Here is a 17,345-nt window from a genome sequence, read left to right as displayed (position 1 = left end):
GCCAACCTTTTCAATCACTAGAAAGACATATACTTGCTTGAAGCAAGACACGACTGGCAACATCTTCGCTTCCAGGACTTCAAGTCCATGAATGAATACAACTCTGAAGTTTATAGAATCCGTTCTCTGTTGAAATTCTGCAAAGTGGAACTAACCGAATCAAATCTCCTGGAGAAGACCTATTCGACCTTCCATGCCACCAATATTGTCATGCAGCAATAATATAGGGCACAAAAATTCACCAAGTTTTCGGATTTGATCTCTGTTTTACTTCTCGCTGAAAAACAGAACCAGATTTTGATGAAGAATCATCAAGCTCGACCTATTGGCTCGAAAGCTGCGCTTGAAGCGCATGCAACCTATTCTAGCAGCCATACACGACGAAAAAACCGTCATGGCTGTGGCCATGGGCTGCAAACCCAACCACGGGCCCAAGGTCAACAGAGTGCCGCACCTAAACGAAGAAATGTGACCTAGCAACGTCCACCACTCGCCCCTAAGGTCCCCAACTTCAAGAACAAGGGCAAAGCTCCCGTTCAGGCTGCTTCTACTGAACTGGACATGTGCTATCACTGTGGATCATGGGATCATTAGTCACGTATATCCCGAGCTTCCCCTAAGGCTATTGCCAAGTATCATTCCCGTTGTGAGTCTAACTTTGCACATGTGGATCATTCGGAAGATGAAACTACATCAATGGAGATATCGGATTTCCAGGAGGCGTTAACGCCTATGGATGTATAAAATAGACATGTATTTAGGGTGTTTACCCTAGGTGGCGGAACCTACTAGGAGTGGTTGGCCCTACCCCTCTATTTTGCTAGGTTTATGGTTTAATTTTGAACAATTTTTCTAAGTATTTGGAATAATTTGTTTGGTTTTGGTTTGTTTTAGAATTATGGATTGTTATTTGAATGGATATTATTTTCTCGAATTGCTTAATTGACTGAATGGACTTATATTTATACATGTGACCAATTCAATCAATTTATTTCTAGGTATGTCTAGTGGGGAAGTTAGTTGTCTGGCAAATAGTGCAACCACGCACACCATCTTGCGTGAACGACATTATTTTACTAACTTCATACCCAAGAAAGCTCATTTAACAACTATCTCAGGCTCATCCAACCTAATTGAAAGATACGAAAATACACATATCATGTTGTCTAATGGTACAATTATGACAATTAAAGAGGCACTCTATTCTCCACGTTCCGGAAGAATGTTGCTGAGTTTTAGAGACATTCGAGATAATCAATATCATCTTGAAACCACTGAAGATCATGGTTTTGAATTTCCTTGTATCACTTCGTATGCATATGTCCAGAAGCATATTCACGAGAAGTTGGAACACTTGCCGAGTGGGTTGTACATCACAACCATTCGTGGCATAGAAGCCCATAGTGTGGCCGGCCCTATGCTTGAGTTCCCGAACACTTTGTTGCTTTAGCATGATCATTTGGGACATCCTGGACGTGACACGATGCACCGTATCCTCAAATCTTCACACGAGCATAAGTTACATCCTTATGTTGGACTCCCACCATGCAAAGTGTGTTCTTTAGGGAAGTTAAATACTCAACCCTCATATACAAAGATCATTCACGACCCTCCTAAATTTCTGCAGAGGATTCAAGGGGACATTTGTGGACCTATCCAACCAACCTGTGGACTATTTAGATACTTTATGATGTTGGTTGATGCATCGACACGATGGTCACATGTTTACTTGTTGTCCACACGCAACACCACGTTTGCTAAACTCCTAGCTCAAATCATTACGCTAAGGGCTCATTACCCTGATTATCTGATCAAGTCGATTCGAATGGATAACGCTGCAGAGTTTACGTCACAGACTTTTGACGATTATTGCATGTTAGTAAGGATAAATGTGGAACATCCTGTACCCCATGTTCACACACAAAATGGCCTGGCAGAAGCTTTCATAAAGCGCCTTCAATTGATAGCTCGAACTTTGGTTATGAGAACCAAACTGTCGGTATCTGCCAGGGGCTATGCAATATTGCACGCAGCTATATTGGTCCGCCTGATGCCCACTACTACCCAACCACATTCACCGTTACAGTTGATCACTGGATACGAGCTTGACGTCTCGCATTTACGGGTGTTTGGGTGTGCTATTTATATGTCAATAACGCTGCCGCTAGGTACCAAAATGGGTCCTCAGAGAAAAATGAGAATCTATGTCGGTTATAATTCGCCATCAATTGTTCGCTACTTAGAACCTTTGACAGGAGATCTCTTTACCGCACGTTTTACGGATTGTCACTTTAATGAGACAGTCTTCCCGTTGTTAAGGGGAGATAAGTATGCTAACGTTCCCATAGAATGCCGCAAATTGTCGTGGTATGCTCCCACTATGTCTCATTTAGATCCCCGCACTGCTCAGTCTGAAACTGAGGTACGTCGAATTATAGATCTTCAGAGCATTGCTCAAAGCATGCTGGATGCTTTTAATGATCTAGCAAATGTGACAAGATCACATATACTCGCTGCAAACACACCTATAAGGATAGATGTACCCGTGTACGTCAACAACCCATCTGGGAAGGTCAGACCGTCCCTGAAGATGGGGAGGTCACACCTTCCACGCAGCAAGGTACATTGGCGGCTAGCCAATCATCTGCTCCGACCTTGAAGCGTGGCAGACCCCTTGGATCAAAGGATTCACAACCCCAGAAGAGGAAAATGGCACCAACTAATGACCCTAGTTTGAGTCCGACCATCGCTCACTCATCCGTTCCAATGCATGAGGTTATTCTAGATTACGGTGATGCTTCAGATGAAACATGCCGGCCTCCTGAGAATTGTGAGATTTCGGTCCACTACATAGTATTGGATGAGGTTTAGAATACGAATGAGATGATCGTCGATGATGCATTCTCGTACTTAGTAGCTATTGACATCATGCTTAGCGATGACATTGAACCACGTTTCGTCGATGAATGTTAACGTAGAACCGATTGGTCAAATTGGAAACAAGCAATCCAGGTCAAACTCGATTCGCTCGCGAAACGTAAGGTATTTGGACCTATCGTTCCTACACCACCATGCGTGAAGCCCGTTGGCTAAAAGTGTGTTTTTGTGAGGAAGCGTAATGAGAAGAATGAAATAGTGCGATATAAAGCACGCCCCGTAGCGCAAGGCTTCTCTCAGCGCCCAAGGATTGATTACGAAGAAACGTATTCCCCCGTAATGGACGTTATAACGTTTCGCTACCAAATCAGTTTGGTAGTTTCGAAAAACTAAATATGTGGTAACTGCGTATCTTTATAGGGATTTGGAAACGGAAATTTATATGAAAGTTCTAGAAGGACTTCCATTGACTGGCTCAAATAGTTCTAGACCACGGAACACTCTTTCAATTAGGTTGAAGAGGTTACTTTATGGATTAAAACAATCCGGGTGGATGTGGTATAACCATTTGAGTGAATATTTGACAAGTCAGAGTTATGTGAACAATGAACTATACCCATGCGTGTTCATAAAGAAGTCACATTCCAGATTTGCAATCATTGCAGTTTATGTCGATGACATGAACCTCATTAGGACTTCCACATAGCTTGAGGAAATTGCTACACACTTGAAATCGGAATTTGAGATGAAGGATCTTGGGAAAACTCGATACTGTCTCGACCTAGAGATCGAGCATTGTTCGGATGGAATCCTAGTACATCAATCGAACTACACCCAAAAAGGTGTTGCGACGTTTTAATGAGGATAAAGCGAAGCCTTCGAGTACACCCATGGTCGTTTGAACTCTAGATGCTAAACGAGATCCCTTCAGTCCAAATGAGGAAAAGGAAGAGATTTTGGAACCCGAAGTTCCTTACCTAAGTGCAATTGGGGCTTTATTGTACTTGGCTCAGTGCACTAGACCTGACATCTCCTTCGCTGTGAATCTATTGGCTAGATACAGCAATGCGCCTATACGCAGGCACTGGAATGATGTTAAAGACATTTTATGTTACCTCAAAGGTACTACGAATTTGGGTTTGTTCTATACCGGCGAATCTCTAAGTGGTACCGCCTCCTATGGCCCTCAGATTGATTCTCACCTTGTTGGTTATGCAGATGCTGGATATTTGTCTGACCCACATAGAGCACGTTCTCAAATGAGTTATGTCTTTACCGTTAGAGACACCACTATATCTTGGAGGTCTACCAAGCAAACACTAGTTGCGACTTCGTCTAACCATTCTGAGATTCTCGCCCTAAATGAAGCATCATGTGAGTGCTTTTGGCTGAGAGAAGTTATGCAACATATTCGAAGCACTAATGGTCTTACATTAGTCGTTGACCTTCCTACGACGATCTTTGAAGACAATGCAGCATGTATTGAGCAGCTGAAGAAGGGATACATCAAGGGAGACAACACTAAGCACATAGCGCTGAAATTCTTTTACTCACACAAGCAACAACAACATCAGAACATTGAAGTCAAGCAAATCCGTTCCCAGGACAACCTGGCCGATCTCTTTACCAAGTCATTGCCCAAGTCTATATTTCAGAAGCTTGTCCAAGGAATCGGTATGCGTAAATTATCTGAGTTGAATCACTTGTAGTTATCTTATTTAGAAGTTATGTCTAACTTAGGGGGAGTATCTAGAAGCATACTCACATGATCTTAATGTACTCTTTTTCCTACGATTATGAGCATTTTTCCCACTGGGTTTTTGCTACCTAACGAGGTTTTAATGAGACACCCACCTTGGGATGATCATACTCTGATGAGTTCACTACCTTCGTCCAGTTTGATGAGTGTTTTAGACATTATGCATATTTTCTTACTTTTCTCCTTAGTCTATGAGTTTTTGCCTATCTTGGGTTTTACCATAGCAAGGTTTTTGTGAGTTTTTGCAAATGCATAGTTCAAAGTAAATTTGAGACTCGCGATCACCCGTTGTGTTGATGAATTCATCAACTATTCTACCTTATTTGCTGAAGATCTGATGCGATGGTTTGTTGAGTATTTACACACTCAAGGGGGAGTGTTGCAGTCATATTTAGAATAGGAATGTGATTGTGTAAATCCTAAGGAATCTGGGAATGTATCTTATATTCCTATTATGATTAGATTACCTATTAAATGTTGTAATCCTAAAGGGAAAGGTTTTACCTTTCCTACTACTATAAATAAAGGCACAATGGAGTGAATCAAACACACCTCACAATTAAATCAATCTCTCTTCTCTCTAATAGTGGTCGGCCCCCTCTCTCTCTAAAACCTAGATTTTTCAATCAAATAGGCCTACAACACCACTCAACTTTTATTTCATTTTAAATTCTTTATAATTGCTTCACTCAACTTTTATTTTCTTTTGAATTTCCCTATAATTGTGACATTTAGCCTTTATTTTTCTTGAAATTCCCTATAATTGTGGCCACTCACCCTTATTTATCTTGATGTTCTCTATAATTGCTTACAATAAAATAAATAGGTACAACATTTGAAGACTTTATGACATAGTTTCTAAGCACAACTAGTCATAGTAATGAAGCAGATGATATCATCTTTTATTTAGTTATAATTATATTTGTTTTACAAAGTATTATATTTTTAAATATATATATATATATATATATATATATATATATATATATATGTAATATTAAAATTTTAGGTAGCCTCACGCCTCATGCTTAGGCGGGGCTATCTATGGGATGCCTTACCTGTGTCTTCCCCTTTTAATACATTGCTATTTAGTCATCTATCAATGACATATTTTTGGTTTGAACTTAATCAATGATATATTTTTATGGATAATGTTAGGGAAATCAAATTTGCAAACCAAATGATGTGTCATTAATAGAAAATAGGCACGTTAATAAATAGTTAAGTAAAATTCAATCATCAATATCCACATCATTTGATCAATAAATGAATGTCACATGAGACTTTTTCATTATAAATAGTTAGAACTTTACTCTTATACCCTTCTCTCTTTCTCTCTATGAACACATTCTCAAAACCTGCCTTGTTTTCAATTCTGTACAGTTTGTTTGTCTAACTCTTTCAAATTAATCATGCAAATTCTATCATTGGTGCCGCTTTTCTTGTTTGCTTGAGCTTTGAGGGCCTGAAGTGCCAACCCACGTTTGAAGACTTCTTAATCCTTAAGACAAATTTGTTTTCCAGTGACCATTTTTTTTTTCAAAAAAAAACAAAAATCTTTCTTATTCTTTGAATTAGGGTTATAAACGTTGTTTCACATCTGTTAATTAATATCAAGAGGATATACTAGCATCAGTATCCTTATTCCATTAAAGTCGGTCAATATTATGGTTGTAGTTGCAGAGACAAAACATAAATAAAAATGGACCAGAAAATGAACACTGCATTGCATTGTCTGAATACAAATGTATAAGATCAAGAGTTATGGGAGGTGTGAAGAGTAGGAGGTGTGTAAATAATGAAAAAAACAGGACCAGGAAATGGAACACAGTGTCTGAATCCAAATGTAAAAAATATAAAACATTGCATTATCTAAATCTAAATGTAAAGTTGGACACTTAGGAGGCATGTGAGTGGTGAAAAAATGAAATAAGAAAGTGGACACTGGAGTGCAACGTTTGAATTCAAAAGTAAAAACATAACCAGAAAATGGGCATTGCATTGCAGTGTCTGAATTTAAAAGTATATACGGACACGTAGGATGTGTGAGTGGTGGAAAAGTCAAACCAAGAAATGAACACTGCATTGCAGTATTTGATCCGTGTTGACTTATACCAGAATATAAAAAATATGAGAAAGGGGGTGTTGGTTGTGGTGGATGCCAGCCACAATGGTATATTTTGTAAATTTTGTTTATTTTAAATGCATATGTTTCCTAATACATGATTGACTTATATATGATTAACATACCTATTGTTGATATATTGTTAATACTTTAACTTTTTATTGATTTTGTACAAAATCACCCAAAAATTTATCCAACCCACTTCAAAACATAATAATTTTACAAAGCATAAACTTCATAGCTTTACAGTTGGCCTTGCATAATTAGTTGAGTGCCCCCATGGGACGAAAGGATACCCTTGAAATATAAGCATGACTGATCATATCTCCAAGAAGAGGAAACTGTAACAGAGCATAGAAACTAACAGGAACGCCCGCGGCCAAAGTTATTGGAAATTTGATCCCTTGATATCCATGGCCTAGAACGATGTATAGCGACGCTACGAACGTGATCATCATGGTAACTATAGAGATGAAAAGGGTTGCCAGTCCTACAATCAACCGATTCGGTAGCGAGTGGAGGAAATCTTCTTCTGCATAGCGTGATGTAAGAATGGACAGGAAACTCAAGATTGATGTGGCGGAGGAGACGAGGGAGAGTGCATCTGATATGGCAAAAACCATGAAGGCCCTCGAGTTGAGAAAAATCGGAATGCCCGTGTCGTTGTTGTTTCCGCCCGGTACTGTGGAGAAAACGGCAAACATTACGGTGGCAATGAGCGTTGCCACAAGCATGCACGATGATGCAGTGCCCTTCATCCACTTTTCTCCTTCTCGTAACAAGTCCTTGTGCTCTTCAGTGAATAGGACTTGAGGTGTTTTTCCATCCGAGTTTCTCATTTCCTTGTATAATGGTTGGACGATCTTCTTCACTTCCTAAATTTTTATGCACGTGTGATCTCAATTAGTCTAACTAAAAGTATTGAACAAAGTAAAATGACAAACATTATTAGTAGTAATTAAAATCATGTGTAAACAAAAATACACTTTTTCTTATCAACTTGAGAGGGGGATTTGAACTTTAGATGTTCCGCTCATGCCGCACAACTGGCCATCAGAGGTATTAAGAAGAGAAAAATTGGATCATGATCTCGTTAGTAAACATCTATAACCTTTAGCTTTTCAAGCTTATGAATCCTTTACCCGAAAATGGCAAAATATTTGCTCTAGGTCACAACTCAAGAAATGACTACTCTCTCAGATTAAATTGAGAAACTTTGCACTAGAAAATCAAATTCAGATTCCTCATTTCAGATCATTCCTTTGCAATTAAAGAGTTTAGTCAACAAAGATTAGGAAGATTAGATACAGTTAATCTGTGTTTATTGAGGGAAAAATCTTACCTTAAACCATTGTAACTCTCTTCTGAATTGCAATGCTGCCCCCGTATCAATATTTAATCGATCATCCGGTGCAAGTTTGGCTGCCAAATGAAGCATATTATTATTGTCTTCGTCTTTGTAAGATGCAATTATATCTTTCAGTCCACCTAATTCATATATGAGATTGAAAACTTTCTCCTGCCGGTGAACAACTGCAGTGTGAAATATGCTTCGATTTTGTTCATCAACTTTCCATATAAGATTAGGGTATGTTCTCATAAGTATGATTAGGAAGTCGATGTTCCCCAACTCAGCAGCACTGAACAATAAGCGAGAGGGTGCTCTGATTAAATCACTAATTTTTGAATCATTTTCTAAAGTAAGTACTTTCTTCCACAGCTGCTTCACAAGCTCAATGGCTTGCGTATGCATAACTTTTTTGTTGTAGCAAACCTTGATACGAGGGACTGCATAAAACAGAAAATTAACTTGCATGTTAAGCAAAAGAGTTGAGTTAAAATATGACATGTAACATGTTATAAACCCTAACCTGAAAATACGAATCGTTGCAGAACTCCCGGTTGACTTCCATTATAATAAGCTGAATGTTTTCGTGCCATCACATGAAGTGCAGTCTCTCGATTTTCATCATCTCGAGCAAAAGCCATGTCAGGGTGCTTTTGAATTATATCCAGTGCAAGATCTGTAGTTAATTATCATGAAGTTAATAATTATCATGATATATGTATATCTCGACGAATTTTAGCTAGACAATTTGATTACAATATATACCTTATTTGTTTTAGGAGCGATATTCTTAAAGCTAATTTAAACTGCAGGAATGCGGAGAGATGAATTTGAACTCGGTTGCATAGGCATAGGGGACCATAATAAAATGTTACGTTTGCAAACATACACGTAGATGCATTCTCACAGATAAATTATTTTAAGGTATACGACCTATACATATATGATCATGTTTTGGGACCTAATCAAATTATACTTGTCTACAGGGACTTTCATAAGTTTATCATATGATAAAGATCTAAATTGAAAAGGTACGTACGTCCTTACCATAAAGATCGGCTGCTATTGCGGCAATAAGAAGCCCCACACGGTCGGAGTCCTTCAAAATTGTATCAGTCTTGTCGTAAAGATACCATACCATCTCCCTGTGCCCTAACAAAGTAGCCATATGAAGAGGTGTTGAATCTTTACTACCTCTGATTTGGGGTAACCTCGGATTCTTATCTACCATTATCTCGGCAATCCTTTTGACACCGGAAACAGCAGCAAAATAGAGGGCAGTGTTTCCCACATCATTCTTCAGTTCTAGGTCAGACGGCATCATCCATTTAACTAGCTCCTGAACAAATGTTGTATGTTTGGCCCCGGCAGCAATATGGAGAGCAGTTTCTGAACCCTTTGTGATCTTAGCCCTCACAGCTTCAGGATTTGATACCAAGAAATTGTTTGCAGCAATCCAGTCACCATTGAGAGCAGCAAGATGTAGTTGAACATAGGGAACTAGGGAGGCGTTAATTGGCAACGCTGGCAAGATTATTTAAGCAAACAATTCAGTAACTAATTAAATAATGGGTTAGGATATACAATTTGAAATGTGAGTTTCTTTTTCCTTTTTTCTTCAGTAGTGAACCATTATTTGAGTTCTGTTACCATTCTTTAATAATTTGTACTATATTCAATGACTATATCTTGTACCTCTCTAATAGAGTTGAACCACCCCTTGTACGTGAGTCTCATCTATATTAGAGAGGTGATCAATAATGTGATCATTAATTACGACCCAAATAGCATCATCCTTATTTCATACTTAATTTCTTCTCACGTTAGTTCCAACAAGTTAGTGTTGGTTGACATAGCACTCTCTAAAACACTATAATAAACGCTATCATATTATAGCGTTTCTGGCATGCTATAAACGTCAGTTTGTGTTGTGGTGAATGAAGAGAAAATATGCATATATACGGCATATGTGATGCAGTGGAAGGAGACATATACATGAAATGGTATTTGAAAATGGTATTTGAATTCGGTGTAGGTGCTGATGCTGGAGTGGAAGCTGCTGCAACTTCAGTTGGCACGCTCCCATTTGGTGTTACTGTATCATCATTGAAATGCATTCGACTCCTTCCCCATTCAAGAAATTTGCTCGGTAGCCAACTACTCCCTCCTTAAAAAAAAAAAAAAAAAAAAAAAAAAACACTACAAAATTAAAGAAAAGCAAAAGGAACAAAAAAGTCGATTAAAATTTAAAAAAAAGTTGTGCCTGTATTAAATAAAAATAATGCAAGAAATACTGATGGCTTCACGCTTACCTTGAGTTTCTTTAGCAGCAAGCCTTTCTTTTCTTACTTGATCGAAGATATGTGTACATCCTGAATCATTATTACCCCATGGTGTGTTATCTGGAGGGGGTGGAGGTTGATATATTTCTGGACTAGGTATGATTGCTATAATTGGTGTTCCGACGAGTGGTGGTAATGGATAACGACGTGTCCTCGTGGAACAAGTGTAGCCTTGAAAGCTTACAATTGTAGTGCTCCCTTCAATTTCTTGTGAAGATTGCTCCCGATGGGTTGAAGACGACCCTACAACGTCTGTTGAACCATTTTCTGATATGATTGATCGATCGGATCGGATATCCATCCTGTACTACCTTCCTCTAGTTTAAAAATTAACGTTAAAAGTGTTATTTTTAACAATCTGACCCGAAGCAAAAATTCTAGGGACTGGCTTGAAAACAATCCATATAGCTTGTAGAATTATCTCCATGCAAGAGTACCATGCAGTTAGGGAAATTAATTAAAGCAAGAACTGACATATATATATATATATATATGATGTGAGTTTTACAAAATTTACGTACCTTTTAAGTATGAACGATCAGAGACCACAAGCTAACTTGGAAAAGCTCGTGCTCTTTCCAATTTTGGAGGGAGACTCAACACAAAGTTTTATGGGAATATTGAAGCACAACGATATGGTATATATACACATACGAATACACACATATGGATATATAATATACTTGTGTATTCGTGAAAGAATCTGGAATTTTCGTGGCAAGGAAAAGGATAATGTCCTTGACTGCAAAGGTATATATATGCATCTATATATATCATTATTAATCATTGAAATAACAAGTAGACTGGTGACGTTTACGTAATTATTAATTGGTTATATACTTCTATATATACACACACACATCATACCCACAGAAAGGGAACAGATGAAGCTTCAAAGAAATTATGTCGGTACTCATTTTCCTAATTCTTAATATAATCAGTGGTTGAAGAAAGCAATCTCATATCAAAAACTTAATAAATTATAATTTATACTTAATGGTTCTACTTTGAGTTGTACTATAACATTTTGTGATAAAACTTAGTATGTGTCGGATTGTGTAAATAGTCAAGTTGAGACTATATCAATGTGATTACTAGTGAAATAATGGTCCGACTGTGAACTCTTGACAGGATTGAAATCCGACTTCCAATATGAGCATGGATAGTGCCAGAAGTCCACAGGCCAAAATGTCTAGATTGCATCTGTATTGTGCGTGTCCTAATTTATGATAATAATAAAAATAAAAACATTTCAAAAGTTGGACACAATTAGTTCCTATGTAATCTTGCTAGCAGCTACTGCTTGTGTTCATTTGAACTTTGGTTGAGTGAATTTGCAAGTTTCTTAGGGCCTGTTTAGCATCCAATTTGAATTAAATTGTTTTAACTCAAAAACATTTTTTAGTCTCAACTGAATAATTTTTGTTTCTAAGACTATTTTTAAAATTTTTCTCTCTCCTCTTCTCTTTCTATCTTATTGCTTCCTATTTTCTTCTTTCTCTCTCATCTAGCTCTTTCTAATTGTTTTGATTTTTCTCTCTTCTCGTCTTTTCTCTCCTTTCTCTTATCCGATCATTTCCTTCTAGCTTCTCTTTTAATCTATTATGATTTTTCTCCCTCTTCTCTCCTCTTCGATTCTCCTCTCTTTTCTGATCCTTTCCCTTAACTCTCTTTCTCTCTCTCTCTCTCTCTCACTCCAAATTCTCTCTCCATTCTCTCTCCCTTTCGTTTATACCAAACAAGTTTTTGAGTCTTATAAAAAACTATTCGTAATAAATGGTTTTATGAATTATTTTTGAAAATGATAAAAAAAATTTAGTAGAATACCAAATGGACCCTTAGCTTTTAGGATGTCCTCCGTGGTGACTTAATATTAACCCTAAGCCGCTAATTGCTGGAACATGATGTATTACATATAGAAATGATTCCACTTTTCGTGTCATACCCGATAGCTTAACGGGTCGTGTTGTGTAATACCTGTTAAAGTAAATGGGTAATATGACTCAACCTGAAATCAACCCGTTAATATTATCAAGTAATATGACCCGATCCGTTACCCATTAAGAAAAATATATTTTAAATCAATAAAAATGAAAATGAAAAACATAATTTGACCCAAAAAAATGTAAAACATAATACTAAATTTCAGAATTGACCCTTTTATGAAAGTTGTAAAGTTTTTCATTACGAGTGATTACATTTTTCACACTTCTACAATAATTATTATTAATTTTGCAGTCAAATAAAAACACTATTCATGAGATTTGGAGGGTTTTAAAAATCTGAACGACCATGTAACCATCGTCTAAGCGTTGAGGATGCAATTATGAACGTTTATTATGCTTTCACATCTTTCATACTTATATATTAATGATTATGAATTTTGTTTATTTTGAACTCCCTTAAAATACTATTCATGAGAGTTTGTATGATTTTAAGAATTCAAACGATCATATAGCCATCCTCAAAGCGTAGATGATGCGACTACGAGCGTTTGCATATTTTTTTCATATTTTTCGCGCATGTAAATTAATTATTATAATTTTTTTAATGTGTTTGGTATTTTTAAATTACTTGATATTTTTATTTTTAATGTGTTTTATGATTTTTAATCTCAATCTTTGCCTATAATATACTATAAAAATAAATAAATAAATAAAACTTAAAATTTAAAATTTATATAGAATAATAATTAATAAACAATATATACATATTCATTATATCTATTGTATTATATAGTAAGTTTTTTTTTAGTAGTTTAAAAAATTAAAATTATCAAAATAATTTTTTTTTATCGTGTCGAAATAGGTTACTCGCGTGTCACTCTCGTGTAAACTTGTTAAGGACCCGTTATTAACGGGTTATTATCGTGTAACCCAATAGTGACCCGATTAGTTACGTGTTGACCAAAACCCGTTATTTTCGTGTCATTTACGTGTCGTGGTAACGGGTCGTGTAAGAAATTGTTATATCTACTTTCAAGGTGTTTTATTTTAAGGAAAACTAACGAAAAATCCTAAAAAACTTCCCTTTTAATGAAAAATCTTTTTTAAAGGTATAATAAATAATAACAGATAAAGGTATAAATGTGGTTTTTCGTTATAAATAAACAATATTGGAAGTATTTTATTAAAACTTTCTTTATTTTATGAAAAGAAATTGTGATGTGAACGCTTCAAAGATTCGTACAAAATGGGAGGGTGCTGTAATTGCAAAACATTTTCCGACGCTCAAATAAGAGTACGTACCGTAGCCGTAGGGTCAAACACCACTCCCATAGCATTTTGCTTTCAGTTTTCTAAAGAATAAGGACGTCTAGGTCCTCTTTCGTACCAAGCACAACGATGGTGACAGCCTTGAGATACAACAGTTACGATTGGTAAAAGGTTGAAAAACTGCACTTAATTCCCCACTAATAACAAATATTAACAAACTTAATTCCCACTAACAACCAAAAAATGACAATTATAATTATTTCATTTAATATTAAAAATGCACCAACAGATAAGCTTCAAAGAGATTCTGTCTAATGTCAATACTCATTTTCCTAATTCTTAATATAATGAGTGGTTGAATCTCATATCAAAGACTTAGGAAATTATAATTTTACTAATAACAAATATTTACACATAACGGACTTAATTCTCACTAACAACCAAATAGTGACAATTATAATTATTTTATTTAATATTAAAAAGGTACCAACAGAACAGATGAAGCTTCAAAGAGATTTTGTCTAATGTCAATACTCATTTTCCTAATTCTTAATATAATGAGTAGTTAAAGATAGCAATCTCATATCGATAAATTATAGTTTATATTGAATAGTTCTACTTTTAGTTGTACCAAAACATCTTGTGATAAAACTTAGAACCGGTTGGGATGTGTAAATAGTTAAGTTGAGACCAAATCGATGTAATAGTGAAATACTAATCCGACTGACTGTGAACTCTTGAAATGATTGAGATCCAATCTCCAATATGAGCATGGATAGTGCCAAGTCCATAAGCCAAAACGTCTAGATTGCATCTGCATCTTGCTTGTGCCAATTTATGAAAAATAAAAAAAAATATGGCTTTAGACTTCCAATATGAGCATAGATTGTGCCAGAAGTCCTTAAGCCAAACCATGTAGATTGCATCTGTACGTATCATGCGTGTGCCAATTTGTGATAAAAATAAAAATAAAACATTTCAAAGTTGCACACAATTAGTTCCTATGTAATCTTGCTAGCAGCAATCGTGTGTATTACTGGACTCTTGACTATACGAGAGGATGGAGAGGGCATTATCGATCTTTAGAAAACTGAAAGTGAAATGCTATGAGAGTCGAGTTTAAACCCTAAGGTATGTATTCTGATTTGAGCGTCGAAGAATTTTTGCAATTACACTACCCTCCCATTTTCTACGAATCTTTGAAGCGTTCATGGTTTCTTTCCATAAAACACCTTGGAAGCGTGTTGTATTTGGTCAGCAATATGTGGCATCATTCCTATGTGTAATACACCATGTTCCAGCAGTTAGTGCCAGGGTCGCCCCTAACGTTTCGGAGGCCTGAATTTAATTAAAAAGGTCATCTTTATTTTAAAAAATAATAATTTTTCAATAGTATATACATACATAATTCAATAATTAATATTCAAATTTAATTAAAATCAGAATCTCATTCTTACTAATTGAATAATTTTCAATTTTCATGAAATAATGATTTAAGGTTCATCCATGAAAAAAAAAAGCATGACGGAAAGAGAGATACGAAATACGCTTGTGTTTGTGGAATAAAGTAATAAACAAGTTAGTTTTTTATTGCTAGAGAAAAGTGGAAGAAAATAATACACAACTTTTTTTATTGTTAGAGAAAAGTGAAAATTTAATATATTAAGTATAGACTCCACTTAATCAATTGTGATATAGATAAAATGATGATGATATATCATTTCAGTTAAAAACTTTTTTGTTAGAAAAATTTATACTCATATGTAATATATAGGACAGAGGTCGCACTTGGTGCGATGGCAAGTGCCTTCGCCCATGAGCGGTAGGTCTCGGGTTCGAGACTTGGGAGTAGCCTCTCTATAAATGGGGGTAAGGCTAGCCGACATTCACCTCTCCCAGACCCTGCGTAAAGCGGGAGCCTTGTGCACTGGGTACGACAAAAAAAATGTAATATATAGGACGATGAAAATTTTTGAGGTCCTAAAAAATTTGGGACCATGTGCCACTACACCTTTTACACGCCCCCGATGACGCATGTGCTTAGTGCTATTTGTAGATCACCATGGAGGACATCCTATGGGTTTGTTTGACATCCTACTCAAAGTTTTTCATCATTTTCAAAATATTTCTTAGAACCATTTCTTAAGAACAGTTTTTTATAAGATTCAAAATTTTGTTTGGTATGAAATTAAGAATTATTTTTAAATCTTAACAATTAAAGAAAGGGAGCTTTAATGAAAAGAGGTTGGGGCAACCTTTTTTAAATAAAAAAAACCACCTTAAACTTTTATTTAACCAAAAAGGCTTGAGATTTAACCATAAGAACACAACTATTCATATACCAGCCCTACAAACATTAAAAACGCGGGCCGAATTAAAGCCCAACCTGTAATACCCTGAAAAATTTAAGTATATGAATTTGATATTCATAATTATGAATATGTGGAGAAAATCAAAAATAAATCGATTTATGATTATGAAAATTTAATTGAGAAATTTTAAAGTTTTATTACCAGAAATTATTATAATTTATGTCGTAAAATGTATCGATAAGTGAAAAATATGAAAATGGTCCTAGTTGGTTTTACTTAATTATATGAGGATGTATTTTATACTCATACATATTAAATTATTTCTTGTTAAATTTGGATAGAACTCCGTCCTACGAGCGCGTAGGCAAAAAGCATTCGTGAAATGGAGTTATAACGAATAAGATATAAACGAGCAAAATTAGGGGTGAAATGGTCATTTGACCATAATCTGGAAAGCTTTAGAAAAATTTGAGGTGCCACGTGGGTGGTTGTGGCTAAGAGAGAGGGGGAGAAGCCTAATCAGAAAAGGGGAATGGAGGGAAAGGAAAATTGGGGGGAGGGGGGTGGGAAGGCACCAGATCCCTTGGACTAGTTCTCAAACCCGTCGACCTGACCAGGTTTAGCTGGGCTTCCATGTGTTTTTCGACAAATTTCTTTGAGCTACCACCTGGAAACCCTTCCTCGACCTCCCCTCTACCCATTCCACCCCAAATTTGGTGAAATTTAGCCTTGAAATGGTGAAATCTTCATAGTTGGTGCGACGGGGTTCATGGTGGCGATTCCTCCAAATCCTGAAGCTAAACCCTTCAATTACCACCACCTGTGGACTCCCCTTAAGGCTTGGAACAAAGCCCATGCATTGGTTGATGCATCGAAGCTGTTTTGGAGTCGAATCAAGTACACCCAAATTAAAAATGAATTGTGAACTACGATTGGCTTTATTCCTCCAAAGGGTATGTAGATAGTCTAACGAGATATTAGATGTAGCCATAAAATAAACAAGATTAAATATTAGTGGAAAATCGTCAAAGAAAAAAATGTTAGTATGGTTAATAACAACCAAGACATTTTTGGCCTACCACTAAATGTAAATTCCGAAATAAATTGGTAGGGCGTTTCACAACCTGCAATAAAATACGGGGAGGGGGGAGGTTTTGGAATTTGATTTGAGTTTTTATTGTACATACTTCTCTTTTCTGTTTATTTCTTTTTGTGTGGCAACAACTGGAAGCTTCTCTCCAACTCCTCCCAACTTTTTTAATTAATTAAATTCTGAAATTATATATATTTTTGCAACAATTTTCTAGAAATGGAATTTCTCCCAATTAATCTCTGTTTCTCTCTACATTTGGCACATTAACAGTTAT

At 36.2% G+C, this 17,345-nt stretch overlaps 1 pseudogene; it reads right to left on the bottom strand.

The window, feature by feature from the left end:
- Positions 1 to 7,121: 7,121 nt before the first annotated feature.
- LOC126621770 (ankyrin repeat-containing protein ITN1-like) lies at positions 7,122 to 9,277 on the bottom strand (annotated as a pseudogene).
- Positions 9,278 to 17,345: the final 8,068 nt, after the last annotated feature.

Source organism: Malus sylvestris, chromosome 5, assembly GCF_916048215.2.
Source record: "Malus sylvestris chromosome 5, drMalSylv7.2, whole genome shotgun sequence".
NCBI lineage: Eukaryota > Viridiplantae > Streptophyta > Magnoliopsida > Rosales > Rosaceae > Malus > Malus sylvestris.
Note: the sequence above shows the minus strand (reverse complement) of the source record. Positions and strands in the feature narration are given on the sequence as shown.